Source organism: Syngnathus scovelli, chromosome 1 (genome assembly GCF_024217435.2).
Source record: "Syngnathus scovelli strain Florida chromosome 1, RoL_Ssco_1.2, whole genome shotgun sequence".
Taxonomy (NCBI): Eukaryota; Metazoa; Chordata; class Actinopteri; order Syngnathiformes; family Syngnathidae; genus Syngnathus; species Syngnathus scovelli.
Window position 1 is genome coordinate 3,173,705 of NC_090847.1, and position 25,616 is coordinate 3,199,320.

Genomic DNA, 25,616 nt, shown 5'->3' on the forward strand with positions numbered 1-25,616 from the left:
TGGACACTACCACTAAGTCACTGAGCTGATATATTATCATTAGTTTCTATGTTTCTAATGGAAGATCTTTGCTGCATGTGGCAGTTTGACCTTGTGCCCAGGAATTTCCAACCGATATAGAATGTTAAGAGAACAATGGTGTTTTTCATGGTTCAGGATGCATATGGCTGGAGCCATGAGTCGCTTTAAGCAATAACATCCTGGTTTGATCACTGACATCGTTGAGAGGTCCATACTGCTCGCCTTAAACAATAACAATCTTGTTTTTCTGAAATCATGAGATGAACATACTGCTGTGAACAAGAGAAGCTATACATTTGTCTAAACGCCACCCATTGCATTTGTTCAATAAAAAGGGGCCAGCCTGTGGCTGGAGCGCGGTTCGGGCCACATATCCTGTGTGTGTGTGTCTCGGGGGCCCTCCTGCAGGAGTCGTTGGCCTGATGAAGACAACTCTCGGTCTGACGAAATTCTTTGTGTAAAATGTTGATGAACCCAACATTTCTTGGGGGCTCATCCGGGATCCCAAGAAATCTGCTCGCTGATCCGAGGAGTGTTGAAGACGCCGAAAACCGTGCACGGGTGGGAAAAAAGCCCTTGGGACCGACGTTCATCCACCAGGCCGGCAAAGTCCAGTCCAGCACCTCTTGGCGGCGACGATCGACGGGGATCTTCGGAGAATTCTTTCGCAGACCCGGTGAGTCTCTTCATTGGCAACGTGTTGGGGTTTTCAGTCCCCGGAAAAGAGGGTCCCTGGTAAGGACGGCTGAGTCCTTGGTAATGAATTCCGAGGTGCTGGAATTTGGTCTACAGATGTAACTTGTAGACGTAAAAACATCTCGTTGTGTTGAAAAATTCCGCTGGAAACACGTGTGAGTGTGTATGAATGGTAACACGTATCACTTGATATTGTGTTGCATGTAACATATGGGAAAAAAATAATGAATTTCTGTGGAAGCACAGGCAAGAATTCCTCACCAGGAAACTGGTCGAGGCAGGAATTGCCACAGGAAGTCATTGTCCCACTAAAGCAAACATTCCAGCTTTAGAAATCCCTAGGATTTGACAGTTGGACTAAATTGATTAAAAAATGTGGGAGACAGCGTCCCTGACAATGTATCAGGAGATGAGAAGTATATGTTAGATAAGTTACCAAACTTGACGCTAGTGTGATTAAAAGTGATGAGGCCGCAAATGTTTGTCAGACTGAAAGACAATGAGGCCTCAGTGCGCAGGCACTGTTCCAGTCGCAGGTCAAGGCGTGGCTCAAGCAGAGGAGTCTGAGGCAAAAGCTCCTTCTGCTCCTATGCAAAACATACATTTAAAAGACCTGAAACCTCCCCCATATAATAGCAAAAGATGCCATGGTCAGATTATTAGAATTCCTGTACAAACAAGAAGTATGACCAATGCTGTTAAATTTCCCCAAAGTATAAACAACGCTGATATATGCCAATGATACAGGTGTCAAACCTTATTGGAGGATAAAGGCCACTAATATGACAAAATAGTAAAACCAAAACGTCAAAATAGAGGATGACGTTTGCGCAGCCTTGTTTGTTGATGTTGTTTGTGTACTGTGTCTTTATTGTGGGCCCTTGTCTTGTCCTTGTGTTCTATGTGTGTCTATGTGTTAAAATGATGAAATTGGCTAAAATAGTGTGCAATTATTACAGATGTCTAAGGCATCTTAGGTAAGATTCCACAGTAAATTTCCACTGTGGAATTTACTAGACTGTGGTCTAATCGATTTGCACCTCAACACAAAAAGCAAATTGGTTTTGAAACTAGAAAATGCAATTTCTGGAGAGATTACGTGTGAAGGCGAAGAAGCTGAATAAATCCTTAGAGAATGCTGCAGAATGATGTTGGAGTAGATTGAATCAGTTGAAAAATGTAGAAATTAGAGGTGAAAAAGCAAATTTTGTGGACATTTTAATAAATCTAGCAATCAATCTTATATTGATATATTTATATATATATATATATATAAATCTCCACCAGCATCACGCTGAGCACGGGGGCCCCTCAGGGCTGCGTGCTCAGTCCATTGCTCTTCACCCTGCTGACGCATGACTGCACTGCGACCTACACCGACAACCACATAGTGAAGTTTGCTGACGACACGACTCTGGTGGGTCTCATCACGAAAGGCGACGAGACTTGGTACAGGTCGGAAGTTGACCTTCTGACCACGTGGTGCAGGGACAACAACCTCCTGCTGAACGTAAACAAGACCAAGGAAATCGTTGTTGACTTCCGGAAGGGTCACACAAAACACCTGCCGCTGATCATCGACGGTGCTGTGGTGGAGAGGGTGAGCTGCACCAAGTTCCTGGGGGTGCACATCAGTGAGGACCTCTCCTGGTCCGCAAACACCGCGTCACTGGCAAAGAAAGGTCAGCGCCGCCTGTACTTCCTGCGGAAGCTCAGACGTGCATGTGCTCCTCAGGCAGTCCTGTCTACATTCTACCGTGGCACCGTTGAGAGCGTCCTCACCAGTTGCATCGCTGTCTGGGGTGGTAACTGCACTGAACAGAACTTGAAGGCCCTGCAGCGCATAGTGAATACGGCTGGTAAGATTATTGGTGCTTCGCTCCCCTCCCTGAAGGACATTTACACCTCCCATCTCGCCCGCAAGGCAACCTTGATTGCGAGTGATGTGAGTCACCCGGCTCACTCTTTGTTTGACCTTCTGCCCTCTGGGAAGAGGTACAGGAGCCTGCGCTCCCGCACCACCAGACTCGCCAACAGCTTCTTTCTCCAGGCTGTTAGGACCCTGAACTCGCTACCCCCTTCTGCGTAGCGTGCGGCACTGTTGCGCTATTTTCTGGAATGTCTGCTGTACGCTCACTTGCTCCTTTTTGCTCCTCTTATTTATTTATTTGTTGTGTTATTTATTCATTATTTATTCTGCACGCTGTCGTTTACTTGTTTACTTGATTGTCTATTGTGGGCCAAGTCTTGTCACCGTGGGATAGGGGGAAACGAAATTTCGGTTTCTTTGCGTGTCTTTGGCATGTGGAGAAATTGACAATAAAGCTGACTTTGACTTTTGACTTTGATATTGGCCAATTTTGAGCATGCCAAACAAGGAATTCATAATTAAACGTGAGAACGTGACATTTTTTAATTTGGCAATTTCGGGAATGTTGAAAACCTTCCCCGATGTGATTTGAATTTGCTGAATGATGTGAATTTCAAACTGGGACGACGTAAATGTGAAATGTTGAATGTATCATTACGAATGAATGAGAAAATATTTGCTGTAAAATTGCGAGTTATGTGAAAACGGAAAACTTTTGGAATTAAATGACTGCAAGCATCCCTTACATGAATTTTTGGAATATGTCAAAATTGAAATGGAGTGAATTGGATGAATTATGGCGGCTCGGTGGCGCACTGGGTAGCACGTCTGCCTCACAGTTAGGAGGGTGCGGGTTCGATTCCACCTCCGGCCCTACCTGTGCGGAGTTTGCATGTTCTCCCCGAGCCCGCGTGGGTTTTCTCCGGGCACTCCGGTTTCCTCCCACATCCCAAAAACATGCTTGGTAGGCCGATTGATCACTCCAAATTGTCCCTAGGTGTGAGTGCGAGTGCGAATGGTTGTTTGTCTCTGTGTGCCCTGCAATTGGCTGGCAACCGGTTCAGGGTGTCCCCCGCCTACTGCCCGATGACAGCTGGGATAGGCTCCAGCACGCCCGCGACCCCCGTGGGGACTAAGCGGTTCAGAAAATGGATGGATGGATGGATGGATGAATTATGTAGAAGGAGTGGCACATCAAAAAGTGCGAGGAATAAATATAATGGAGTGAATGGTGTAGAATAACATAAGTGTGAAGGTCTTCGTCTTCACACTAATATTAAGAAGGAGAGAAAACAGATTTTTTTTTGTGGGCAGAAACTGGTCCACACTGGATTAGTGTGTGGCCCTAATGAGAAATTCAAAAGAAAGAGAGAACATGTTTTCTGGAATTGGATTAAGCAAATGAATTTAAGGCATCACAATGCTAAATTTAAGAGGAAAAGTTGTTTGGTTGTGTTGTGTTACAAGACTATACTAACAATTTCATGTGAGTTAAACTCGAGAGAATGAGTTGGTTGGACTTAAAACCAATCAAATCGTTTTGATTATTTTGCTGGTAATTATTTTGCGTCGGTTTTTTAGATTGGTAAATTGTTTTATCAAAAATCTTGAGAAAAAAATTAGGGTGAGGAATGTGAGTTGAGAATGATGTATGACTGTGAACAGCTTGAGGAGAGCTTGAAGTGAGTGAGTTTCCTGGAAAAAACTGTGAACAGGAGGAGCCATGGGGAAGACTCTCCTTGCAGCACGTTTTTTTTCCAGTTCAAGAGGCCAAAGAATTTGATTCTAGCGCGTCCCACTATTTGAGACGCACTGGTCTACGTTGATGATATTTTAATTGCTTCAGAAACAAAGGAAGCGTGCAGACGAGATTCCCTTCTCCTCCTGCAGCATCTAGGCCAGACAGGAAATTAAGTCAGGAAACAGAAGTTACAATGGGTAAAGCCAGAAGTAAACTATCTTGGTCACACACTCTCAGCGAAAGGAAGAGCAGTGCAACAGGGCAGGAAACAGGCTATATTAGACACACCACGACCTGTCACAAAGAAACAAGTCATGTATTTCTCAGGACTGTGTGTAATTACTGCAGAGCATGGGTTCCACTCTATGCTGACATGGCTCAATCACTGACAGAAGTGGCTCATGGACAGCCGTTAGCACTCAAAGATAAAATCACATGGACACCAGAAGCAGAAGAAGCATTCACAAAATTAAGAATGGCATTAGTTCAAACGACAAAAGGTGCGATAATGGATAAAGATGTTATTGACCACATCAATAACAAACCTGTTTTGCCAAAATGACTTTTTAAGGCAACAGTAATTGTGACACTTATGTGTTAACAGGAGGGGGATGAGCTACCCTTGGTTTAGATTCTTACTGAATCTTTTTTTAAGCATGTTCTGTTTGTGTGTAGCATGGGGAACCTAAAAGAAACTCTACATGAGAATTACCCCCACTTCAGAAGGGTTAACACCTTTTGAAATCAAACTGAAAGACGTGTCAAATGCAACTTTACTGCCGCTTGATCTTTATCTTCACAGGATGACTTGGCAAAACAAGGTGACTGGGTCTTCATCAAAGTGATCAAACAAAAGACGTGGTCTTCACCCTGGTGGGAGGGACCATTCCAAGTCCTACTCACCACACACCACAGCTGTTAAGCTTGCAGAAAGGCCCAGCTGGATTCACCTCAGCCACTGCAAGTTACAGAGAGTGCTGGACCCCATTTTCAGAGTGGTGGGGAAATTCTGACTACAAAGGGGCGCCATCGTTTAGGGTGGTGCGTCTCAATGTCAGTGAAGAATTCAGATCCCCACTCTGACAGGCAATGGGATGTACCGGTGTCTCTGCCAACCTAGTAGCAAGGGGGACTCCACATGCCAGGTGGATCCTCTGTTGCTGTTGTGGTTGAAGCGTGGTATGGTCTATTGATTCATCTGAATCGACCCATTGAAAAAGTCAACCGAAAGAGAAGATGGTCTCATGAGGACTGGTCATGGGACCCCAGAAAACCCATACAAAACCAACACTTGGTACCGGTGTGTAAAGTTCACTGTGAGATCCTACACAGGAGGGGTGCTGTGTGTGTTCCAAACTCCCCCTTCCTCCATGCAAGTTCACCTGGAGGCCAAAGTGATGGACATTAGTGAAGCAAAATGTATGGCCTCTATGGGAGGAGTTTGATGCCAACACCGTGCTTTCACAGTCAGTGGTGCTACCCCTACCACGGTGGACTCACAGAAAGAAACCTGTGATCAAACTCTTTTGGATTAATTTCAATGTGACTCTGAAGGACGAAAGACGCCACAAGTGGCCTCAACAAAAAGGCTACCTGTAATGAACTACATGTGTTACATCCACGAAATGAAACCCACAAATGTATTGACGACGACTGCTCTCCAGGAGGAAACTGGATGGCAGCTTTGGACATCACCTCTGAGTGCCAGGATAGGAGAGCCATTTCAAGTGGTGAGGGCTCTCCGACCAATATGGCTGCACCATCAAATGGAACCTACTTCATACAAAATGGCTGGTGGCTTTTTGGTCACAAGGGTTATCCGATGCTGTCCGCCAACTGGACAGGAGTGTGTGCACCAATGTGGGTAACAGACCACACCTGAAGATACAGCATCATCAGATGACAACGGCACACAACTCTTCTGGACGTCGATGCAGGCTTGTTGCGACCTTTGAACCACATAATCCCGTCTGGGGTACGAATGCCCCAAGCAGCCATAACTATGTGGTCTGTCAGAGACTGAATCGTTCATGCACTATTTCCTTGGATCAGAGTTGGAAAACAATCACTCTTAATAGAGACGCTGAAGTATTTTCTATTTTTTGTGAATCTCTCGCTGATGGACAAAAAGAGAGATTCAGGCTATTGGACTAATGGGTATAGGGGGCTCTGGAGAGAGATAGTACATTTGATGGCTGACTGCTGATTCCCTTGGGATTGTCAGGCTCACCGGTTCTCCTCCATCTCCTAATCTCTCACACGTGGCTCCAAGCGCCATACCCCGGTCACTCGCTTCAGCAAGCGTGCCAAACCGTGTGAGGGGGTGATGTTAACACAACATCACTGGGCGAATCCCCCTAGCGGGGGCGAACGGCCTAGGCGGAAGAGGATCCAGGAGGAATCCAACGGCTATGTGTTCGGGACCAGGGCGAGCCTCTGAGTGGGAGGACATCGGCTGTGGTCTGGCGTGGAGAGGGATGGGCTCCGCCACGCGACAATGCCCAAGACACACCGCAAGAGAGAACAACAGTTACAAAAAATTCCATACCGGCTCGGTCGTCGCCCGGGTTAAAAAGGACCGCCTCTTCCGTCGAGGGCTGTCAGGGCGGGAGTGGAAAATATGCTACTGATGGTTCAAATAAGATCATCCGTGCCAGGACCAACATCGTCATTGGCACATGGAATGTGCGGACCCTCAGGGGTATTGGGAAGTTGGAACAACTGGACCATGAAATGAAACGATACAGATGGAACATCTTAGGTCTATGCGAAGTGCGCTGCAAGAATTTTGGAGAAAGAACCACACCAGAGAATCATAAACTCTATTTTAGTGGCAGAGAAGACCGCCATGAACATGGAGTAGGGTTCCTTGTTAACAAAGAGGTCACAGGGGCAGTAATTGCATGCCAACCCATCAACAGCCGGATCATAAACAAGCGATTGAAATCACTGCCTTTCAACCTCACCATAATACAAGCGTATGCACCAACAACAGGCCACCCAGATGAAGAAGTCGAAGACTTTTACCATCAACTACAAAAAGTAATTGACGAAACACCAAAAAAAAGACATATTAGTCGTGCAGGGTGACTGGAATGGAAAGATAGGAAAGGATGCCTTCAACGACTGGAAACGTACATGTGGACCCTACTGTAATGACATCTCAAATGACAGAGGGCTGCGGCTTCTTGAATTTGCCAGCTTGAATGAACTTAAAATCATGAACACTCTGGGGCCACACAAGAAATCAAGAAGAATGACCTGGCTCAGCCCAGGAGGACTTTACCAAAGCCAAATTGACTATATCATGATCCAACAACGCTTCAAATCTAGTGTAAACATCGCAAGGACAAGAACATTCCCAGGAGCAGATATTGGAAGTGACCACAGCCTCGTAATGATGACCCTTTCCCTACGTCTAAGGGATTGGAAGTGGAAGTGGAAGTGGACTAATGGTTTTGCAGAACAGGATGGTTCTAGAAGTGAGTAAAGCCATCACATCCCCTGTGTTTCCAACGAAACCATGTTGATGGAAGAAAGGTGGGAAAATACAAGATGCTGCATCACCACCGTGAGTACAACCGTTCGACAAGACCTCATTGAATGCCACAGTAGCCCTCAGACATATCCTGGTGAGAGGCAAAAATCCCCACTCATCGAAGGAGGATGGTGGCTCTGTGGACGCCAAGGCTACGGAGTCCTTCCAGGACAGTGGGATGACACATGTGCCTCCGTATATGTGTCAGATCACACTGTGTTTCTCAGTCTGACACATTTTCAGGAACATCATCCGCAAAGGACACGTGCACATGTGTTGCTCCCACCTTCCGTCCCCACGACAGTGTTTGGGGCTCAGACGTACCAGATGAATGCAAGCATTGGAACACAGGACTAAAGGTGGCACTCAGAGAAGATAACACCCACATCGAGTATGCGCTACAAACCCAACCTCCGTAGAGCTATGTTCCAGGATGGAACTCTGGACAAAGATGTCCATCCTTTTTGGTGGCCGTTTGATGGCAATTGGAAGCAGCTTTTCTTGAAAGTTACAGTTCTTTTAATTGCCATGCTACTATTTCTCTGTACTTTTGCATCGTACATCGTACTTTGTATTCGTCACATGGTGACTAAAATTTTGACATCGGCATTTGCTGTCCAGAATATCATGTTGGTCCAGCGTGAACAAGATGACTGTGACCGACTTGCGTAATTTGATGCCGACCCTGTTTTAATGTTGAACATGGCCAAAGCCGGATGGAGAGCTATCGTTTTGATAAAGTCTAGAATATCAACTTTCATACTTCATGATGTTGCTGTACTATGTTGTGTATGCATATACTCATGTATATAGTATACAAGTAATGGCTGATGGTTTGTTTTCCAATGGAATCTAATGTTAAACAGGGGGGAATGTTGGGAAATATGTTATACTGGTTTGAACAATGACATCGTCGAGAGGTCAATACTGCTCGCCTTAAACAATAACATCCTTGTTTTTCTGAAATCATGAGATGACCGTACTGCTGTAAACAAGAGAAGCTATACATGTCTAAACTCCACCCATTGCATTTATTCAATAAAAAGGGGCCAGCCTGTGGCTGGGGCGCGGTTTGGGCCGCACATCCTGTGTGTGTGTCTTGGGCGCCCTCCTGCAGGAGTCGTTGGCCTGATGAAGACAACTCTCTGTCTGACGAAATTCTTTGTGTAAAATGTTGATGAGCCCAACATCTCCTACCTGGACTAGTGATTAGAACTAGTGAGGAGGGCGGCTTCTGTTGTGGGCACGGAGCTATCTGATCTGGCATCTGTGGCAGATCAGCGGTTCTTGGCTTGGCTGCAGGACATCTAATACAACCCCGAACACCCACTGTACAGCACCGTTGCTGGGCGAATGAGCAGATTCAGTGACAGGCTGCTGACACCGTCTTGCTCCTCGGAGAGGCTGAAGGGTTCATTCCTTCCCTATGCCGTGAGACTTTTTAACTCGTCGTAGGGGTTGGGAGCATGCTAACGGTCGTGACACTGTTTATTATTTATTTATTATAACTGTTTATTGTTTATTTATTTCCATCCATCCATTTTCTGTACTGCTTAGTCCCCACGGGGGTTGCGGGCGCGCTGGAGCCGATCCCAGCCGTCATCGGGCAGTAGGCGGGGGACACCTTGAACTGGTTACCAGCCAATCGCAGGGCACACAGAGACGAACAACCATTCGCACTCGCGTTCATGCCTAGGGACGATTTGGAGTGCTCAATCGGCCTACCAAGCATGCGGTTGTTCGTCTCTGTGGGCGATGCGATTGGCTGGCAACCAATTCAGGGTGTTCCCCCCGCCTACTGCCTGATGACTGCTGGGATAGGCAGGCTGCCCCGGGGACAAGCGATACAGATAATGAATGGATGTATGAAAGGATACAATTAGCCTGCTGACAGTTTTTAGAAGACACTTTTCTTCAAGAAGTGGTACAGGTAAAAGTGCATCTTTCAAGACCATAAATATTATGCAGGACAATACTCCATCGCATACATCAAAGTTCTCCACTGTGTGGCTTGCCGGTAAAGGCCTTTAAGATGATAGAATAAAGAAGTGGCCCCCTTTTTCACCTGACCTAAACTCTATTGAGAACTTGTAGCCCCTTCCTGAATGGAAGATTTTGTGCTGAAGGAAAACAGTACACCTCTATGAACAATGTCTGGGAGGCTGTGGTTGTTAAAAGTCCCAAGTCCCAATGATCATCGTCACACACACATCTGGGTGTGGTGAAATTTGTCCTCTGCATTTAACCCATCCCCATGTGATTTTGATCCATCCCCTGGTGGAGAGGGGAGCAGTGAGCAGCAGCGGTGCCGCGCTGGGGAATCATTTGGTGATCTAACCCCCCAATTCCAACCCTTAATGCTGAGTGCCAAGCAGGGAGGCAATGGGTCCCATTTTTATAGTCTTTGGTATGACCCGGCTAGGGTTTGAACCCACAACCTTCCAGTCTCAGGGCGGACATTCTACTACTAGGCCACTGAGCTGGTTTTGCTGCACAAAAAGTTAATCAACCGCTGACAGACCCTGTTAGAGATTTGCTCACTCCAACTTATTTTGCAAGAACCAAACAGAAGACAAGCAAGTTCTTTTAGACACCTGCAGGTGGAGAGTCCATTCGTCGCTGTCTGAACAGCGATTATCGAATGAAGTCTAAAAGTCTCCTCCCTGCAAGGGCATATTTATTAGGAGGAACAGAGTGGGGGTGGGAGTGGACAGGTTTGGTGAACCCCCGGCCTCTGATAAGATCAGAGCAGGGGGTGTTTTACACTATTGTGGGAAACAGACTCTGCATTGTGAGGGCCAGACGTGATTGATTTAATTATTACATTGTGAGGGCCAGACGTGATTGATTTAATCATTACAGTCTACATTCCAACATAATCATAGGATCAAACTAACCTGAAAACCCTAACATCTCCCTCCTGATTTATCATATGATTATGCCACCCCAAACAACAATGATAAGCAAGAGAAAAAAAAAAACACATATATACGTATAATGAAGAAAGTAGAATGGTAAAAATAAAAACAACAAACAATGATAGCAACACTTTCCAGTGAAGATGAGGCATTACCTCAACACCACAGATCAAACTTATTGTGTAAGCGAAAAACCTGCTGGCCAGATGTTATTAGCAGGAAAATTCTTACACGGCCCCGTTGCCACAGGCGGCCAGAATGCTATGAATAACAAAAAATAAAAAGAAAAACACAGAAACAGTACATCATTGTATCCATCACTTGCGAAGCATTTTCGATGGTCAAATCATCAAGTTTCTGTAAAACATGCTCAACAGAACAGCATCTACGCAATCCACGTCTCATTATCATTATCACAACTGTCACGTCTAAGAAGTTGTATATGTGCCCGTGTTTTCGTCAGCTGATGATGTTCTAGTCTGTAGGTGAGGTCAGTCACACACACCGGCGCACACACTCTTGTCCAGTTGGCAGGCAGCATCGGACAACTCCTGTGACCACAAAACCATGATCCGTACTGAACAGGCACGTGCACTCATAGGATGCAGGTGGGGCAGTGCCTCTGAACTTCTGGCTGAAGTAGGTCCCGTCCGATGGTGCAGCCATGTTGGTAGTAGAGCCCTTACACCTTGAAAACGGCTCTCTCATCCTGGCACACAGCGGTGATGTCCAAAGCTCCCATCCAGTTTCCTCCTGGAGAGCAGTCGTCGTTAATGCATTTGTGGGTCCTGCAACCTTGGGTGCAACATGTGTAGTCAGCAAGACTTGGAATGGTCCCTCCCGTCGTGGCTGGCCCAGTTCCTTCCTTTGATGACCTCGATGTAGACCCAGTCTACTGGATTTATGGGGTTGTCGACCTGTGAGGAGGAAAGATCAAGCGGCAGTAAATTTGTCTTTGACACAGTTTGAGCGTCCTGATCATATAATCTGCCAAGGACTGCTCTTCATCTGTTGTTTGCAACTGTCGTAGTCAATTGTAGTGCCCATTTAACTGGCAAATAGGAATGTTTGCGGGAAGAGTTTGAACACTTCCTAATGATTCCCTTTAACCAAAAACTATTTATGACAGGGGCGTTCCCATTTATTGCCTCCTGGTTTAAAAGAGATTGTCTTATCCATGCCTTCTTTGTCCTCACACGCTCGCACCCACACAGGGTGTGAACACACACACACACACACACACACACACACACACACACACACACACACACACACACACACACACACACACACACGCACCCACGCAGACAAAGAGATTCTAATCCATCTCTCATGTAGCTTCTCTTGATAGAATCTCCTATTGGTAAATGTATAGCAGACGTTTTAGCATATAATCCCATACTCTGCTCTCTCACTTCTACTTTTTCATGTCGGTGCAGTCGTAGGTGGCCCCTATTGCAGTCATTGTCTTGTTAACTGTCGCCTTGTGACTCCTATGCATGACTGTGTGAATGTCAAAAATTGAACGTACCTAACTTTCTGACCATCCAACCTCCACTGTGGTATAAAAAACCTTACTATTGTATTGAGTAGGTACATTGAGCAACCTAGCTTCCTCCTGACTGCCAAATGTCCTGTTCTAAAATTTATATAACTCGACCTCTACGTCTTAAGCTTGATGAGCCAAAATATAAGATCTTGCTCTTGTTTCCTACCGTTTTAGTCTATTTGTTTTATCCAAATCCGTTCAATCTCTGATTATAATCTGTAGCCCTACGTATTTTTCAAATTTTTATTTATTTATTTATCAAATCTCCTCAGTTCTGTCAAACTCAGTGCACAATGAACCTCCCTTCCACTTTGAACCAAGCTTCACCAAATTTGGGAACGCCGTAGCAAGGAGTGCGATTTGGTTGTCAGACACTCCAAGTCCATATCTTTTTGCCGCACTTCACCCTATCGAGTTGGTGTTCTTTTGTTGTTGCTTCAGAGCGACCCCATCCATCACTCTTGAATGAGTCCATTGTTCAAATGAGTCAATTTTCATCATGGTGAGTTCCTCCGCTTTTCACTGTCTTTTCTCGTCCCCGAGGATGTTGTCTGTCCTCCGGACTGTACTTGTCCTCCTCCAAGCACAACAGCAGTCTTTTCTTGTCCTTCGCCAAAGGTCAAAGGTGCTTCAGAGCCAGGCACCATTTTGTGGTTGTTCACGGCTGCAGGCGGAGACTCGGATTGGGTTTCAGGGACTCTGACGCTGAGAATGACAGGCTGGGACATAAAAACTTGTAAGACTATTTCCAAATGTAGCTGCTTCCATCAATTTGCTGGTAACATTTATTTACCAAACTTCAAATTCTCCTAATAACAGCGGTCTCGTTTTTATATCGTAAATCCTGCAACTCATCCTATTTTTGAGCTACATTTTATCTATAGTTCCAATTTAATCGGACAGTATGTTGTCTTCAGTATCATTATTGAAAATCAACTCATCGAGGTCTGCTTTCCACATCAAGCCCTGATCTGTATGTCTTGACCTATCACATGTTATTGCCATGCTTGCTCAAAAATGTGACTTAGAGTATGGTGCTGTGAATTTTCAATCTCCCCAATGAAATTGGATCTCCCCTCGTAGTTCTTATCTTTCTCATGTTCCTGTTAGCCTGCAATTGTCCAAATCAAAAATGTTTTCTTTTAACTGTCTTTCTTTTGAACCTCTAAATCTCTCGTGTTGCTAAACTATCTACACCAGAACAAAAAATTTACCACAATATAACACCAAATGTATTCGAAAATTCATTGTCATAAAGTGTTGTATTATTACTATCTTCCACTATCTGTCCTACTCACTCCCCCCCTTTTGAGGCTTGGCAACGCCCATGCCTCACACCTTGACAAACTTTTTGGGAGAATGCGTTCTTTACTACATACGATTCCATCATCATTTAATTTGACTTTCTTTCCAAAACGCTTCTCAATTTCTCAGTTCACACATCTTCTACATGTGTTACTGGTTCTCCAGTTTTTTTTTTTTTTTTTTTTTTTTAGTTAATTATCAATCCAAAAGCTACGTGTTTCTTTCTAACATTCAACCTGCTCAAAATCGTTCTTTCATCAAAGTCGCTCTACTAATTTTCCATAGTAGTCGCCAACAACTTCAACCATTCAACCTGTAATTTCTTTTCATTCAGGCTATCATTCATCAATGTTCATTTGCATCTCACACGCAGTCTCCAAAAAGGAGTCTTTCTATCACATTGGTCCCAATTCATCCAAGCTCACCACACAACATTCATATATCATTTTCAACTTAGGTTTCCTGGTAGAACAATCCACCAATTCAAAAAAGACTTAACTAAACCAAACAACTGGCAAATTAATCTGAATTTTTTTCTTTGTTTTTAAATTTGAAGAACTCAATCTCTCAGATTTAGCTTGCATTTAGAATTTTGCATAATCTTATAACACAACCAATCAATTATTCCTATTAAATGTAGCATTGCAAAATCTTAAATTCACAATTTAGCTTCTCCCAATTCTTGAAAGCATGTTCTGTCGTTTTTTTTTTTTTTTTTTTTTTTTTTTCTTCGAATTTCTCATGTGGGCTCGACACTTTACATGCACTAATGTGGATTAGTTTCTGCTCGCAAACAGATTTCTCTCTTTTTCCTCTCATTTTTATCTTTCAAAATCATTTCTGTTCTGCGGTGCAAATTGGATAGACCACAGTCTAGCAAATTTTTTTTATACTAAAACTTTAGCCAATGTTCATCATTTTAACATATACGCACACACATGCACAGCTCTCGCATGCAAAAGGTAGGTCTCAGCCACAATGATTCGTCACAGGCTGGCCATTTCCTGTGGTCGATCATGAGCTGGTCCCTCCCATGCACACGAGGACAGCACATTCTAATTTTATTTATTTATCTTCTAGAAGCAAGTTGCATTTCTTTACCACTTGATTTGCATATTTTAACTTCAGTGTAACACAATTTGAGCTCTAGTCATTTGTAATTTGGGCATACAAACAGCATTGTCATACTTCTTGGATGGACAGGACTTCTAATAATCTAAAAAAAAAAATTCTAATAATCTGACAATGACATGTTTTGCTGTCATATGGGCATCTATTCTTTCTTTCTCTGTATGAGCATAAGCGGTCAAAGAGGAGGAAGCTTGTCATGCTAAAAATGAGGCTTTTCCTCTTTTCCTTCCTCCACCCTTTGATTGACATTGTTTTGCAAAACGACACTCTCGTGCGAAGTGTCCCCGTCTCCCACAGTTCCAACAGTTGTCAGAATCTCGTGGGGGTTTTGAATTATATGGCGGCCTGCGACCTTGTTGGCCTCTACCTCTCCCTCTAACCTGCTGGGACCCTTGGAAGAAGACTGTTGTATCTTCATCTAGTTCATCATCATCATTATCTAGATGAAATACATCAGAACTTTTGCCTTTTTTGATCACTTTTTCAGCATGTCTGGCCCATTGCATAGTTGTTGTCACACTTGCAACATCCACTTCCACCAAATGTTTCCTCACCCAGTTGCCTATTTCAGGGCGGAAATTAGTGAGGAGCGCATTTTTAAGCTGTTGTTGATAAGCACTCTCAGCTGTATCATTGAATGGGATGCCACTATGCACCCTGAATTCTTTTTCAAATCTCAATTGAATGGCGGCCTCATCACTTTTCAACTTTCTATCTTTTGTCTTTTGGATTTGTTCTCTTCTTTCTTGTGAAGCTTTCAACCACATTTTAGCACAATCCAATTCACTCTCTTTTCTTTTCTTTTTCGGTCCTATCTTCCTAGCCACACTGTCCTCCAAAACTTCAACCACTATCTTCCACACTTCAACTTTCAACTTCCCTTCTACACCATACTTTTTCTTCCACTTTGGCATGTATTGCATACAATTAAGAAATCTACTCGCCATGTACTTCTCATCTCCGTCAAGAGGTAGAGATTTACCGTTTTTATTTCCCATCTTAATTCTAGTAGTTTTAGGTTTTACAATCTCTGTCTCAAAAATATTATTATTATTATTATTATTATTACTATTATTACTTATTTATTTCTTTGAGGATCCTCAATGCAGGTTTAAATTGACCTTTCAACAAATTACTAGCCTGTTTTTTTGCCATGGATCAACGCTAGAACTGCTTCTTAGTCAATTTATCCTACCAGTCACACACTCAATCACACTAACTCCAGCGCTTTTTTAGGCCTCATGGCTCGGACAAACCAAAGCCGTATCTCATAGCTCGGATAAACCAAAGCCGAATCTCATAGCTCGGACAAACCAAAGCCGTATCTCATAGCTCGGACAAACCAAAGCCGTATCTCATAGCCCGGACAAACCAAAGCCGTATCTTTAGCGCTTTAACTTACTTGTCCCCTGGTTCGTTGCACCGCCGGATCCCGTCAATCCACCTCTGTCAGACGAAGGCAGACCTAAGATGCTGGCCCAGCGAAGAATTCTCTTCCCAGGACTTTCTTTTCCAGGTCCTCCAAATGGACGCTGGCTTGTCGACAATGCAGCACGTCCTCCTTCGCCGGTCAGATGGTGGGTATGAGGATCCCGGGTTTCGGCACCAAAATGTTAGAGATTTGCTCACTCCAACTTATTTTGCAAGAACCAAACAGAAGACAAGCAAGTTCTTTTAGACACCTGCAGGTGGAGAGTCCATTCGTCGCTGTCTGAACAGCGATTATCGAATGAAGTCTAAAAGTCTCCTCCCTGCAAGGGCATATTTATTAGGAGGAACAGAGTGGGGGTGGGAGTGGACAGGTTTGGTGAACCCCCGGCCTCTGATAAGATCAGAGCAGGGGGTGTTTTACACTATTGTGGGAAACAGACTCTGCATTGTGAGGGCCAGACGTGATTGATTTAATTATTACATTGTGAGGGCCAGACGTGATTGATTTAATCATTACAGTCTACATTCCAACATAATCATAGGATCAAACTAACCTGAAAACCCTAACAGACCCCATAGATTGAAGTCGTACAGCTGTTATTAAAAGAAGAGTGGCTATATTGGTCACAGATTTTTTTTGAAAGTTAAATTGTAAATTTTGAGTTGTTTGTTTATTACTCTCACAGTAAAAAATGAAAGCGAGATGGGAAGATTTTCATTTTTACTTTAATTGCATAATAATTTTGCAAAGTAATAGTTACCTAATAATTGTGCACACAGACATTTTCCCAAGAAAAACAGAATGCCACTTTACTCTTAAATATTCTAATTTGGGGATTACTTCCATTTACATTTTGGTTGACCGAGAGCACTGTTCAAAAACAAAACTAATCTTTAAAAATACAGTTTGCCAAAAAGTTCAGCACACAGTGTAGTATTTAATACCAAATTTCTTGGTATGATCATTGACCCCAAACTCTGTTGGAATACATGTAGAAAATGTCTGGACAAACATGTTTAAACTCCCAGCTATTCTTTGTGAAACTAAGGATATTCTCAACAATAAATAGTATATTACTTATAACTTGCTCTCATTTCCACTACTGTATTGAATTTTGGGGAAATACATATAACACAAATACTCTTTCTATGTTATGTCTCTCTGCCTTTTGAGTGAAGAAAAACGCACATACAAGTAATGTCTCAGTTGACATGACTGTTAGCTGCTTGTCTCGCCTCCTTGACAGGCCTGCGCCGATGGACTGAATGTTGTCGGAAGCATGCAATAATTGGATGGGGTCCGGTTGGTGACTGACTTGTAGTGTGACATAACTCTGCTGCAAGACACAGAAAATTACCGTCTTTTCTGGACAATAAGTCACAGCTTTTGCCATAGTTTGGCCGGGGCTGCGACTTATACTAAGGAGCGAGTTATGTTATACTTTTAACACATTATTACTTGATCATTAACACATTACTTACTAGTACAGCACTTTTAATATTTTCACACTAAACCGCATGAGGGCGCTCTAGGCCTGTGGAATAATTGTAACTGCAACTGACGATGAGTCTGACATCAGCGACATAGAAGAGGAAGCACCGCATCTACTTTCAGAGTCAGCGGAGTTGTTTATAAGTGACACAAAGGATGAAGATTTCAATGGATTTAATGATTTGGATTGACATGGATGATTTGATAAACTTGTTAGCATGTTATAGTTATTTGAGTAACTCTTAATATGTTGCGTCAGCCACGTTCTCAGTTCCTTGTTTATGTGTCTATGTAACGTTAGCATACCATACCCTTCGGCCTGTTGAAAAACGAACACGCGTTAAAGAAGTTGGACACAGGTAATTAGTAATGGTTGATGCAAGGCGGAAAGCCCAAGCTCTCTACACGCAAAAAGAAAAATCAACAATGTTTATTTTAGTGTCCTTGGTTAATTGAGGTTAGTTAGAAGTATCTTATTATTGGGGAAACGTTCTTAATATTGCAATAAAATCAAGAATTTTTTTCTGGAGGTTTTCAACAATGAAAAATCTGTTTTTTATGTTTTTAATGTTTAAATTAAACTAACGTTTGAACCGAATCGTCACTTAAGAACCGAAATTTGAACTGAACTGTATGTATAGTGAACCGTTACACCCTATTATCCTGTCGTCTGATAGCACGACCATCGTGAACGACAAAAATGCCGTGTAGTCTGACAAGGCCATTAGATAAAGCAAAGATGGGTTTCTGTTAAAGATATACATTTGTACAACAGTTATGAAAATGACTTGAAAATATGTAGGTCTATTATTTCTTTTAAAACATTGTTTAAATTGAAAACTGTATTTTCCGCACCATAACATGCCAAGTTCCTTCACGTTACCTTTCTGCAATGATCCTGGCTTTAAAGAACGCTCTAATTTGTGCCTCGTGAGCATGTCTCTTTGGCTATGCCATTTTAGAGGATCCTAATGTTGTTTTCTTTGCACAAACGGTATTTATTTATCAATGGCGGTGGAGGTACTCTACGTGTTACGTCCCGTCCTCTGATTTGTTTACTGCCCTGACCTATGTAAAACATAATTACCGATGATGCCAGTATATTACGTCTTTGTTTGGCGGAAGTCACACAAATCAACTTTACAGATTTGCACAAACTATAGTATTTATTAATGGCGGCGGAGGTACGTATGTACTCTACGAGTTACGTACAGTCCTCTGATTTGTTTTTTGCCCTGATCTACGTAAAACATAATGTCCTCTGATTGGTTCATTCTACATATTACGCCTGTATATTACGTCTCTGTGTGTCAGAAGCCACACAAAAGAACTTTAAAGATTTGCACAAACGATAGTATTTATTTATCAATAGCGGCAGAGGTACGTACGTACTCTTCATGTTACGTACAGTCTTCTGATTGTTGAATGTCCTCAGATTGCTTCATCGGGTCTGCATGCCTGTATTTTACGGAAGCTACATAAAACAATTTTACAGATTTTGGAATTCAATTGACACAAAAGGCACACGTTATCAAAAGGAAAATTAAATTAAAATTAAAGGCTTTTAGGTGCACCTCATGGTGCGGAAAATACGATAGTAAAAAATATACGAATGAAGCCAAGCACTGTATGTAAGCACTGCTCGCCGCTTGTGGAGTTTGTGATCATTAAGTGCCGTCCTTTTTATCTGCCGAGGGAATTTACCGCGATTCTGCTAGTCGCGGTATACATCCCGCCTTCCAACATCGAAGGAGACAGGATCGCGGCGCTTGGTGAACTGTACCAGGCTGTCAGTGAACAGCAAACAGCGCACCCTGACGGTTTCACCATCTTCGCTGGAGACTTCAATCATGCCAACCTGAAGTCTGTTTTCCCGAGGCTTCACCAGCATGTTCCTTTTCCGACACGTGGAGACAGCTTCCTGGACCTAGTCTACTCGGCGCAAAAGGGAGCTTTCAAAGCCACCCCCATCTGGGGCTTTCTGACCATCTCACCGTTTTGCTTTTGCCCGCATACAGACAATTGGTAAAGGCATCCAGGCCGGTTTGGAGGCAGGTTCGAGTGTGGCCTGAGGGTGCCTCCGATGCACTTCGTGACTGCTTTGACACCACTGACTGGGACTTGTTTAAGCAGGCAGCCACCTACAACGATTGGACGGACATAGAGGAGTATACTGACTCTGTTACCTCTTACATCACGAAGTGCATCAATGATGTGACTTGCTCGAAATCCGTCGTCACTCGCGCGAACTGGAAGCCGTGGCTGACGGGGGCTGTCCTCAGACTGTTGAGGGCCAGGGACAAGGCTTTCAGAGCGGGGGATGAGGCTGGCTTGAGGACAGCGAGGGCCGACCTGTCCCGAGGCATCAAAGAAGCGAAGAAGGCGTTCTCGTGCAAGGTCTCCACCCACTTCAAGGACAGCAAGGACGCACGTAGCCTTTGGCGGGGCATTCAGACCATCACGGACTACAAGCCCGCGCCGAGGAGCTGTGAGGGCGACGTCCGTCTGCTGAACGATCTGAACCGCTTCTTTGCTCGCTTCGACGCCCAGAACAGCACTTGCCCGCTGAAGACCACCCCCCCCCCCCCCACACGAGCAGCCCCTGCGCCTCTCTGCCGACGGTGTGAGGAGGGCGCTTGCCGCTATTGACACCCGTAAGGCGGCGGGCCCTGACAACATCCCTGGTCGAGCGCTGAAGGACTGCGCTGGGGAGCTGTCGGGTGTCTTCACGGACATCTTTAACGTTTCCCTGCAGCAGGCCATCGTCCCCTCGTGTTTCAAGGCTGCCACCATCGTTCCTGTGCCGAAGAAACCTGCACCGTCCTGCTTCAATGACTACCGCCCTGTGGCACTGACGCCCATCATCATGAAGTGCTTTGAGCGGCTGGTCATGGAGCACATCAAGTCCGTTCTCCCCCCCACCATTGACCCTTTCCAGTTAGCGTACCGTGCCAAGCGGTCCTCTGAGGATGCCATCTGCTCTGCCCTCCACTCGGCCCTCACCCATCTGGAGAGAAAGGACTCATATGTGAGGTTGCTGTTTGTGGACTTCAGCTCTGCCTTCAACACCATTGTGCCGCAGCGACTCATCTGCAAACTCGACGAGCTGGGCCTCAGTACCTCCCTCTGCAACTGGATACTGGACTTCCTCTGTCAGAGGCCTCAGGTGGTGCGTGTTGGCGACAAAATCTCCGCCAGCATCACGCTGAGCACGGGGGCCCCCCAGGGCTGCGTGCTCAGTCCATTACTCTTCACCCTGCTGACGCATGACTGCACTGCGACCTACAGCGACAACCGCATAGTGAAGTTTGCTGACGACACGACTCTGGTGGGTCTCATCACGAAGGGCGACGAGACTCGGTACAGGTCGGAAGTTGACCTTCTGACCACGTGGTGCAGGGACAACAACCTCCTGCTGAACGTAAATAAGACCAAGGAAATCATTGTTGACTTCCGGAAGGGTCACACAACACACCTGCCGCTGATCATCGACCGTGCTGTGGTGGAGAGGGTGAGCTGCACCAAGTTCCTGGGGGTGCACATCAGTGAGGACCTCTCCTGGTCCGCAAACACCTCGTCACTGGCAAAGAAAGCTCAGCGCCGCCTGTACTTCCTGCGGAAGCTCAGGCGTGCATGTGCTCCTCAGGCAGTCCTGTCTACATTCTACCGTGGCACCATTGAGAGCGTCCTCACCAGTTGCATCGCTGTCTGGGGTGGTATCTGCACTGAACAGAACTTGAAGGCCCTGCAGCGCATAGTGAACACGGCTGGTAAGATTATTGGTGCTTCGCTCCCCTCCCTGAAGGACATTTACACCTCCCATCTCGCCCGCAAGGCAACCTCGATTGCCAGAGATGTGAGTCACCCGGCTTACTCTTTGTTTGACCTTCTGCCCTCTGGGAAGAGGTACAGGAGCCTGCGCTCCCGCACCACCAGACTTGCCAACAGCTTCTTTCTCCAGGCTGTTAGGGCCCTGAACTTGCTACCCCCTTCTGCGTAGCGTGCGGCACTGTTGCGCTATTTTCGGGAATGTCTGCTGTACGCGCACTTGCTCCTTTTTTTTCTGCTCCTCTTATTTATTTATTTATTTATTGTTGTGTTATTTATTCATTATTTATTCAGCACGCTTTTGTTATACTTGTTTGTCTGTTGTGAGCCATGTCTTGTCACCGTGGGATAGGGGGGAACGAAATTTCGGTTTCTTTGTGTGTCTTTGGCATGTGGAGAAATTGACAATAAAGCTGACTTTGACTTTGACTTTGAAAAAGCCACGTGGCTTTACAAGGGTGAAAAAGTGCTGTTTTTGTGTCAAAGAAAAATGTGAATGATCCATCCGTCCGTCCGTCCATCAATCCGTCCGTCCATCAATCCGTCCATCTGTCGTCCGTCCGTCCGTCCGTCCGTCCGTCCATCCATCCATCCATCCATCCATCCATCCATCCATCCACCCAACCCAGCCCTGCTCCCATCAAAAGTCGTGATTTTTAACAAAAAATTATTTCTTTTACAGACTGTTCCCCGGATATTGAGATGGCACTGAGAGAATTAGACTCCTGTTTGAAGCTGCTTTTTCCTCAATTCACACTTCAAGACAGCCTCACAACTAACAGCTGCCACCTCACACAAACAAGCACTGGATGTTTGTCAGATGATGAAAGTCCCTGCTGTAGCAAAAACTTGATAAATGACAAAACAGAGAAGATACAAGAGAGCAAAGAGAGGGTGACGAAACAAGAAAATAACAGAGACAATAAAGACGACCGTGAGGAGAAAGAAATAAAGAAAAAGAAGCAGAAAAGGTGGGAAAGTGAAGAACTGAAGAAGAGAAACAAACAGAAAAAAGGAGAGATTGAAGTAGAACAAAGGCATACAATGAAACATGAGGCCAAGGGCAGATGTGAAGAAGAAGAGCATGACCTTCTTTATGTAGATTGTTTTATTCAAAACTCTGGCCTTTTGTCCCGCTCGTATCGTCTGGAATTGAACCTTAGTCCAGGTGAGTAAAATTTTTAAATTTCACAAAATTTAAAAAGAAATGTGACTTGTATTTTGTTTGTGTGAAAGATACCGCCATATAGCACTACACTACCCGCATGTTTATAATTCACAGATTTTTTTTTTTTTATCTGTCAGATATCTGATTTGAAGATCTGGTTATGTGGTTCGTGTATTGCGCATTCAGAACTGCACTATTGGTCCACTTAATTTGATTGATTAGTTTATTTTGGCAAGCTCACCACTCTTTTATTACAACTTCATTTTACATTTTGTTTCACAACTTGTCGGAAAGGGAAGCGGGTTGAAGCAGTTCTGCTTATCTAGTCCCGTCTCGACTTTAACCAAGGATTTGGAGTCGGAATCACAATCTTGCAGGCACCCCGGGCACTGTCCCCATGAAAAGGCGGCACTTGCACCGATCAATCACTTTTAATTGTCTCCGACGCTGGCCTCCTCTAGCTTTACCATTTTCTTATGAAGTTTATACATCTCAAGATAGAGGGTTGCCAAAATCTCTGGCCTCTGCTCTCAGCCCTCAGGTTGCTTTCCAAGGCTTGAAGTCCCTCGTTTCCAAGGGCGCCAGACTTAATTTATTTTAGCTTATTTTACAGGGGCAACCCCATGAGGGTCAACGTTGAGTGAAGATAGTCTGGTAGATTGCACTGAAAACCCAGTTTATGTATTACCATATTGGCCCGAATATAAGACAGTATTTTTTGCATTGAAATAAAACTGAAAAAGTGGGGGTCGTCTTACATTCGGGGTCTAGACATTATACCCATTCACAACGCTAGCTGACGCCAGATATCTTTAAAGTGAATGCTGAATTTAACTACCCAGGCCCAAACGAACCCCTGTCACGAAGAAGAAAAATTAAAATTACGGTAGCACGAAGAAGAAAAATAAAAAATATCAGTAAGAAAGAAAAGAAAGTAAGAGAAGAGATAACAGAAAATGGAAAAACCAGAAGCCATTCATTTACAAATGTGATTGCACTTTAGTTTACATATTTAAATGTTCAGATATTAAGATGTGATGGACAGTTTTTGCGTGATTTGAATAGCCAAAATAACATGCTTTTTCTCTCGAATATATTTATATAGTTTCAGATGTACTGTAATTATTTTCCGTATAAAAATTAAATTTGTTCAAAAAGTATTTTTTCAAACTTGTCTTGAAAAAGAAGGGGTCGTCTTATAATCAGGGTCGTTTTATATTCGGGCCAATACGGTATGTGGGTAAGTGCAGTGATCCTTTGTTTATTGCTGATAATTGATTCAAAGACCAACTGCGATAGGTGAAAATCTGCAATGAAACAATAATTTTACAATATCCAAGAGACTTTTATCATTTTATTTTTAGACACTTTATTTCATTTTTAAACACTTTATTGTATTCCTAAACATTTTAAAGTTAAACTGACTCTTAGAAACATTCAACAAGTTGTAATTGTATCACAGCTCTGCTCTGCTCTCGTTGCGGTGGCCGGTCTTAGAAACATTCAACAAATTGTAACTGTGTCACGGCTCCGCTCTGGTCTTGCCGTGGTGGCCGGCTGATGCGCCCCCGCAGACCAGCTCCAATGCGGAGCTGCACATCTCCGCAACCTGTGCCCTTGTTACTGGCTCATTAGGGCGTGGATTTAAATCCCGCAAGCCCGTCAGTCTGGGGTGGTTTGTCTCCCTTGATACATGTATGCCTGCCACCTGGTTCTACAATGCCACCTGATTCCCATTTGCCCGATCCGCTGTGTAGCGCGATGCCTGTTTGTTATTCGCTGTTTTGCGAAAGCTTGGTTTTATGATTTGCTCTGGACTCTGTTTGGCTCGACCTTCTGCCTGTCCCTGACCGACCATGAGCGTGTTGCATTTGGTTGTCCTGCCTCATTCGTGACAAAACGAAGTGCAAACCAGAGATGCTGTTGACGCTGCTGACTCTGTTGACGCAAATTAAGTGGAAGAGTGGCTACGTAGCGGGAACCTGAGATAAAGCGTGGTTAGAACTGCTCTTACAACTCTAAGCCAATCAGCGGCAAGATAGAGATCAACATGTTCCCATATGTCTCGTCTCTTCTACCGACCAATAGTGTGCTGTAAAGTCATATGGGAAGACAAAACCCGCGTGAAGTGATGTCGCAAATAGCTGTGATGCACCACGTATATCCGCAATATCTGTTTTCATAAAAAAACACGATGCACCATAGCCACAATAGGTGAAGCGCAAGGAACCACTGTATATTTACTTTCTTTTATGTTAATTAAGACAAAAGCTATGCAGCGATGCTGCATCATTTCTAGGTGAGATCTCGAGCCCAGATATGACCACATAATTTATTTTATCAACCAATGAATGTGTTGGGTTTCAAATAACACTTGATTTTGCAAAAACAACCTTCAGCAGCAGTTATGCCATAGGGCTTGTCACAATTACCCCAAAGTTATTATTTTTAGAACAGCGAACTGTGCATGCGCCGTAGCGCAGCGTTTTCAGACAAACACAAGAGCCTCACAGGTAGTGAACAGCTGGAGTGCAAAGGACCAACTCGCTGTTTTTTTAATCAGAAATATCATTAACGGACCTATCATGGTTGCAACATAACACTGCTGCTTTGGTGTCTGCTGGAGCGACTTGCGATATGCTGACCGGGATCATATGAGGGGAGTTTTCTTCATATCATTCCCAAAGCCGCGGAAGAACCGAGAGAAATGCTTTCGCTGGGTAGAAGCTTGTAAAAGGCAGGGATTAACAGTACATAATGTCACCAAAGACACATATATGCTCTCTGCATTTTGGCGGTGGAAATGGGCCAACATCTGAAAATCCCGATCTAATACCAGCGACTGTAACGTCTGTGGAGGTAAGTTTATCATTTGCTTTCTCAGTACAAAGCATGCTATTGCTAACCATAACACATGTTTACCCATGG

The 25,616-nt window shown here is 44.2% G+C and overlaps 1 long non-coding RNA gene and 1 other non-coding gene across 2 annotated transcripts in view; one reads left to right on the forward strand and one right to left on the reverse strand.

The window, feature by feature from the left end:
• The window catches only part of LOC125980778 (uncharacterized), a 95,334-nt gene extending 72,887 nt beyond the window's left edge, over window positions 1-22,447 (forward strand). The window contains exon 4 of the transcript XR_011087991.1: window positions 22,203-22,447. This is a non-coding gene — a transcript (uncharacterized protein). The remainder of the gene's footprint in view (window positions 1-22,202) is intronic.
• On the reverse strand, window positions 10,448-11,584 carry LOC137840884 (uncharacterized). Its single transcript, XR_011088023.1, has 2 exons — window positions 11,473-11,584; window positions 10,448-11,335 (listed from the first exon to the last, which is right to left on the reverse strand). It is a non-coding gene; the product is annotated as an uncharacterized lncRNA (long non-coding RNA).
• Window positions 22,448-25,616: the final 3,169 nt, after the last annotated feature.